This window comes from Hypomesus nipponensis, chromosome 19 (genome assembly GCF_054491055.1).
Source record: "Hypomesus nipponensis isolate SF chromosome 19, ASM5449105v1, whole genome shotgun sequence".
Lineage (NCBI taxonomy): Eukaryota > Metazoa > Chordata > Actinopteri > Osmeriformes > Osmeridae > Hypomesus > Hypomesus nipponensis.
This window is the reverse complement of record NC_140379.1, coordinates 20,005,001-20,010,000: the sequence shown is the minus strand read 5'-3', so window position 1 is coordinate 20,010,000 and position 5,000 is coordinate 20,005,001. Positions and strand designations below refer to the sequence as shown.

The following is a 5,000-nucleotide window of genomic DNA, read 5'->3' as shown; positions in this document are numbered from 1 at the left end:
AGCTGTTTTCATTTTGACACGAGAGAGAGAGAGAGAGAGACCACCTTGCATTGTCAATTGCTAAATCTGTATATGGATAAGTAGCCTATGGTTGTCAACTTATTTCGTATGGCCATACCAGCCTGGCAACGCCTGATCTCGGAAGCTAAGCAGGGTCGGGCCTGGTTAGTACTTGGATGGGAGACCGCCTGGGAATACCAGGTGCTGTATGCTCTTTTGCTCATTCACTTAGAAACTGAAATCTTGCAATATGCACAAGTAGTCCTTCATGAAAGGGGCTGGAAGCTGTTTTCATTTTGACACGAGAGAGAGAGAGACCACCTTGCATTGTCAATTGCTAAATGTGTAGATGGATAAGTAGCCTATGGTTGTCAACTTATTTCGTATGGCCATACCAGCCTGGCAACGCCCGATCTCGTCTGATCTCGGAAGCTAAGCAGGGTCGGGCCTGGTTAGTACTTGGATGGGAGAGTGCCTGGGAATACCAGGTGCTGTATGCTCTTTTGCTCATTCACTTAGAAACTGAAATCTTGCAATATGCACAAGTAGTCCTTCATGAAAGGGGCTGGAAGCTGTTTTCATTTTGACACGAGAGAGAGAGAGAGAGAGACCACCTTGCATTGTCAATTGCTAAATCTGTATATGGATAAGTAGCCTATGGTTGTCAACTTATTTCGTACGGCCATACCAGCCTGGCAACGCCCGATCTCGTCTGATCTCGGAAGCTAAGCAGGGTCGGGCCTGGTTAGTACTTGGATGGGAGACCGCCTGGGAATACCAGGTGCTGTATGCTCTTTTGCTCATTCACTTAGAAACTGACATCTTGCAATATGCACAAGTAGTCCTTCATGAAAGGGGCTGGAAGCTGTTTTCATTTTGACACGAGAGAGAGAGAGAGACCACCTTGCATTGTCAATTGCTAAATCTGTATATGGATAAGTAGCCTATGGTTGTCAACTTATTTCGTACGGCCATACCAGCCTGGCAACGCCCAATCTCGTCTGATCTCTGAAGCTAAGCAGGGTCGGGTCTGGTTAGTACTTGGATAGGAGACCGCCTGGGTATACCAGGTGCTGTATGCTCTTTTGCTCATTCACTTAGAAACTGAAATCTTGCAATATGCACAAGTAGTCCTTCATGAAAGGGGCAGGAAGCTGTTTTCATTTTGACACGAGAGAGAGAGAGAGAGAGAGAGAGAGAGAGAGACCACCTTGCATTGTCAATTGCCAAATCTGTATATGGATAAGTAGCCTATGGTTGTCAACTTATTTCGTACGGCCATACCAGCCTGGCAACGCCCGATCTCGTCTGATCTAGGAAGCTAAGCAGGGTCGGGCCTGGTTAGTACTTGGATGGGAGACCGCCTGGGAATACCAGGTGCTGTATGCTCTTTTGCTCATTCACTTAGAAACTGAAATCTTGCAATATGCACAAGTAGTCCTTCATGAAAGGGGCTGGAAGCTGTTTTCATTTTGACACGAGAGAGAGAGAGAGAGAGAGAGACCACCTTGCATTGTCAATTGCTAAATCTGTATATGGATAAGTAGCCTATGGTTGTCAACTTATTTCGTACGGCCATACCAGCCTGGCAACGCCCGATCTCGTCTGATCTCGGAAGCTAAGCAGGGTCGGGCCTGGTTAGTACTTGGATGGGAGACCGCTTGGGAATACCAGGTGCTGTATGCTCTTTTGCTCATTCACTTAGAAACTGACATCTTGCAATATGCACAAGTAGTCCTTCATGAAAGGGGCTGGAAGCTGTTTTCATTTTGACACGAGAGAGAGAGAGAGACCACCTTGCATTGTCAATTGCTAAATCTGTATATGGATAAGTAGCCTATGGTTGTCAACTTATTTCGTACGGCCATACCAGCCTGGCAACGCCCGATCTCATCTGATCTCGGAAGCTAAGCAGGGTCGGGCCTGGTTAGTACTTGGATGGGAGACCGCCTGGGAATACCAGGTGCTGTATGCTCTTTTGCTCATTCACTTAGAAACTGAAATCTTGCAATATGCACAAGTAGTCCTTCATGAAAGGGGCTGGAAGCTGTTTTCATTTTGACACGAGAGAGAGAGAGAGAGAGAGAGAGAGAGACCACCTTGCATTGTCAATTGCTAAATCTGTATATGGATAAGTAGCCTATGGTTGTCAACTTATTTCGTACGGCCATACCAGCCTGGCAACGCCCAATCTCGTCTGATCTCGGAAGCTAAGCAGGGTCGGGCCTGGTTAGTACTTGGATGGGAGACCGCCTGGGAATACCAGGTGCTGTATGCTCTTTTGCTCATTCACTTAGAAACTGAAATCTTGCAATATGCACAAGTAGTCCTTCATGAAAGGGGCTGGAAGCTGTTTTCATTTTGACACGAGAGAGAGAGAGAGAGAGAGAGAGACCACCTTGCATTGTCAATTGCCAAATCTGTATATGGATAAGTAGCCTATGGTTGTCAACTTATTTCGTACGGCCATACCAGCCTGACAACGCCCGATCTCGTCTGATCTAGGAAGCTAAGCAGGGTCGGGCCTGGTTAGTACTTGGATGGGAGACCGCCTGGGAATACCAGGTGCTGTATGCTCTTTTGCTCATTCACTTAGAAACTGAAATCTTGCAATATGCACAAGTAGTCCTTCATGAAAGGGGCTGGAAGCTGTTTTCATTTTGACACGAGAGAGAGAGAGAGAGAGACCACCTTGCATTGTCAATTGCTAAATCTGTATATGGATAAGTAGCCTATGGTTGTCAACTTATTTCGTATGGCCATACCAGCCTGGCAACGCCTGATCTCGGAAGCTAAGCAGGGTCGGGCCTGGTTAGTACTTGGATGGGAGACCGCCTGGGAATACCAGGTGCTGTATGCTCTTTTGCTCATTCACTTAGAAACTGAAATCTTGCAATATGCACAAGTAGTCCTTCATGAAAGGGGCTGGAAGCTGTTTTCATTTTGACACGAGAGAGAGAGAGACCACCTTGCATTGTCAATTGCTAAATGTGTAGATGGATAAGTAGCCTATGGTTGTCAACTTATTTCGTATGGCCATACCAGCCTGGCAACGCCCGATCTCGTCTGATCTCGGAAGCTAAGCAGGGTCGGGCCTGGTTAGTACTTGGATGGGAGAGTGCCTGGGAATACCAGGTGCTGTATGCTCTTTTGCTCATTCACTTAGAAACTGAAATCTTGCAATATGCACAAGTAGTCCTTCATGAAAGGGGCTGGAAGCTGTTTTCATTTTGACACGAGAGAGAGAGAGAGAGAGACCACCTTGCATTGTCAATTGCTAAATCTGTATATGGATAAGTAGCCTATGGTTGTCAACTTATTTCGTACGGCCATACCAGCCTGGCAACGCCCGATCTCGTCTGATCTCGGAAGCTAAGCAGGGTCGGGCCTGGTTAGTACTTGGATGGGAGACCGCCTGGGAATACCAGGTGCTGTATGCTCTTTTGCTCATTCACTTAGAAACTGACATCTTGCAATATGCACAAGTAGTCCTTCATGAAAGGGGCTGGAAGCTGTTTTCATTTTGACACGAGAGAGAGAGAGAGACCACCTTGCATTGTCAATTGCTAAATCTGTATATGGATAAGTAGCCTATGGTTGTCAACTTATTTCGTACGGCCATACCAGCCTGGCAACGCCCAATCTCGTCTGATCTCTGAAGCTAAGCAGGGTCGGGTCTGGTTAGTACTTGGATAGGAGACCGCCTGGGTATACCAGGTGCTGTATGCTCTTTTGCTCATTCACTTAGAAACTGAAATCTTGCAATATGCACAAGTAGTCCTTCATGAAAGGGGCTGGAAGCTGTTTTCATTTTAACACGAGAGAGAAAGAGAGAGAGAGAGAGATAGAGACCACCTTGCATTGTCAATTGCTAAATCTGTATATGGATAAGTAGCCTATGGTTGTCAACTTATTTCGTACGGCCATACCAGCCTGGCAACGCCCGATCTCGTCTGATCTCGGAAGCTAAGCAGGGTCGGGCCTGGTTAGTACTTGGATGGGAGACCGCCTGGGAATACCAGGTGCTGTATGCTCTTTTGCTCATTCACTTAGAAACTGAAATTTTGCAATATGCACAAGTAGTCCTTCATGAAAGGGGCTGGAAGCTGTTTTCATTTTGACACGAGAGAGAGAGAGAGAGAGAGACCACCTTGCATTGTCAATTGCTAAATCTGTATATGGATAAGTAACCTATGGTTGTCAACTTATTTCGTACGGCCATACCAGCCTGGCAACGCCCGATCTCGTCTGATCTCGGAAGCTAAGCAGGGTCGGGCCTGGTTAGTACTTGGATGGGAGACCGCCTGGGAATACCAGGTGCTGTATGCTCTTTTGCTCATTCACTTAGAAACTGAAATCTTGCAATATGCACAAGTAGTCCTTCATGAAAGGGGCTGGAAGCTGTTTTCATTTTGACACGAGAGAGAGAGAGACCACCTTGCATTGTCAATTGCTAAATCTGTATATGGATAAGTAGCCTATGGTTGTCAACTTATTTCGTACGGCCATACCAGCCTGGCAACGCCCGATCTTGTCTGATCTCGGAAGCTAAGCAGGGTCGGGCCTGGTTAGTACTTGGATGGGAGACCGCCTGGGAATACCAGGTGCTGTATGCTCTTTTGCTCATTCACTTAGAAACTGAAATCTTGCAATATGCACAAGTAGTCCTTCATGAAAGGGGCTGGAAGCTGTTTTCATTTTGACACGAGAGAGAGAGAGAGAGAGAGAGAGAGAGAGAGACTACCTTGCATTGTCAATTGCTAAATCTGTATATGGATAAGTAGCCTATGGTTGTCAACTTATTTCGTACGGCCATACCAGCCTGGCAACGCCTGATCTCGTCTGATCTCGGAAGCTAAGCAGGGTCGGGCCTGGTTAGTACTTGGATGGGAGACCGCCTGGGAATACCAGGTGCTGTATGCTCTTTTGTTTATTCACTTAGAAACTGAAATCTTGCAATATGCACAAGTAGTCCTTCATGAAAGGGGCAGGAAGTTGTT

The 5,000-nt window shown here is 46.6% G+C and overlaps 8 non-coding genes and 9 pseudogenes across 8 annotated transcripts; all 17 read left to right on the top strand.

The window, feature by feature from the left end:
* The first annotated feature begins 104 nt into the window (after positions 1–104).
* On the top strand, positions 105–213 carry LOC146248657 (5S ribosomal RNA; annotated as a pseudogene).
* Positions 214–381: 168 nt separating this feature from the next.
* Positions 382–500, top strand: LOC146248656 (5S ribosomal RNA; annotated as a pseudogene).
* Positions 501–674: 174 nt separating this feature from the next.
* LOC146248655 (5S ribosomal RNA) lies at positions 675–793 on the top strand. The gene has a single exon (XR_014732441.1). It is a non-coding gene; the product is annotated as a 5S ribosomal RNA (ribosomal RNA).
* A 170-nt stretch (positions 794–963) lies between these two features.
* LOC146248654 (5S ribosomal RNA) lies at positions 964–1,082 on the top strand (annotated as a pseudogene).
* A 188-nt stretch (positions 1,083–1,270) lies between these two features.
* On the top strand, positions 1,271–1,389 carry LOC146248653 (5S ribosomal RNA; annotated as a pseudogene).
* Positions 1,390–1,567: 178 nt separating this feature from the next.
* Positions 1,568–1,686, top strand: LOC146248652 (5S ribosomal RNA). Its single transcript, XR_014733026.1, has one exon. It is a non-coding gene; the product is annotated as a 5S ribosomal RNA (ribosomal RNA).
* Positions 1,687–1,856: 170 nt separating this feature from the next.
* LOC146248651 (5S ribosomal RNA) lies at positions 1,857–1,975 on the top strand. The gene has a single exon (XR_014732426.1). It is a non-coding gene; the product is annotated as a 5S ribosomal RNA (ribosomal RNA).
* A 184-nt stretch (positions 1,976–2,159) lies between these two features.
* On the top strand, positions 2,160–2,278 carry LOC146248650 (5S ribosomal RNA; annotated as a pseudogene).
* A 180-nt stretch (positions 2,279–2,458) lies between these two features.
* Positions 2,459–2,577, top strand: LOC146248649 (5S ribosomal RNA; annotated as a pseudogene).
* A 174-nt stretch (positions 2,578–2,751) lies between these two features.
* On the top strand, positions 2,752–2,860 carry LOC146248648 (5S ribosomal RNA; annotated as a pseudogene).
* Positions 2,861–3,028: 168 nt separating this feature from the next.
* LOC146248647 (5S ribosomal RNA) lies at positions 3,029–3,147 on the top strand (annotated as a pseudogene).
* A 174-nt stretch (positions 3,148–3,321) lies between these two features.
* LOC146248646 (5S ribosomal RNA) lies at positions 3,322–3,440 on the top strand. Its single transcript, XR_014732440.1, has one exon. It is a non-coding gene; the product is annotated as a 5S ribosomal RNA (ribosomal RNA).
* Positions 3,441–3,610: 170 nt separating this feature from the next.
* LOC146248645 (5S ribosomal RNA) lies at positions 3,611–3,729 on the top strand (annotated as a pseudogene).
* Positions 3,730–3,915: 186 nt separating this feature from the next.
* LOC146248644 (5S ribosomal RNA) lies at positions 3,916–4,034 on the top strand. Its single transcript, XR_014732439.1, has one exon. It is a non-coding gene; the product is annotated as a 5S ribosomal RNA (ribosomal RNA).
* A 176-nt stretch (positions 4,035–4,210) lies between these two features.
* Positions 4,211–4,329, top strand: LOC146248643 (5S ribosomal RNA). Its single transcript, XR_014732438.1, has one exon. It is a non-coding gene; the product is annotated as a 5S ribosomal RNA (ribosomal RNA).
* Positions 4,330–4,497: 168 nt separating this feature from the next.
* LOC146248642 (5S ribosomal RNA) lies at positions 4,498–4,616 on the top strand. The gene has a single exon (XR_014733913.1). It is a non-coding gene; the product is annotated as a 5S ribosomal RNA (ribosomal RNA).
* A 188-nt stretch (positions 4,617–4,804) lies between these two features.
* On the top strand, positions 4,805–4,923 carry LOC146248641 (5S ribosomal RNA). Its single transcript, XR_014733604.1, has one exon. It is a non-coding gene; the product is annotated as a 5S ribosomal RNA (ribosomal RNA).
* The last annotated feature ends 77 nt before the right edge of the window (positions 4,924–5,000 follow it).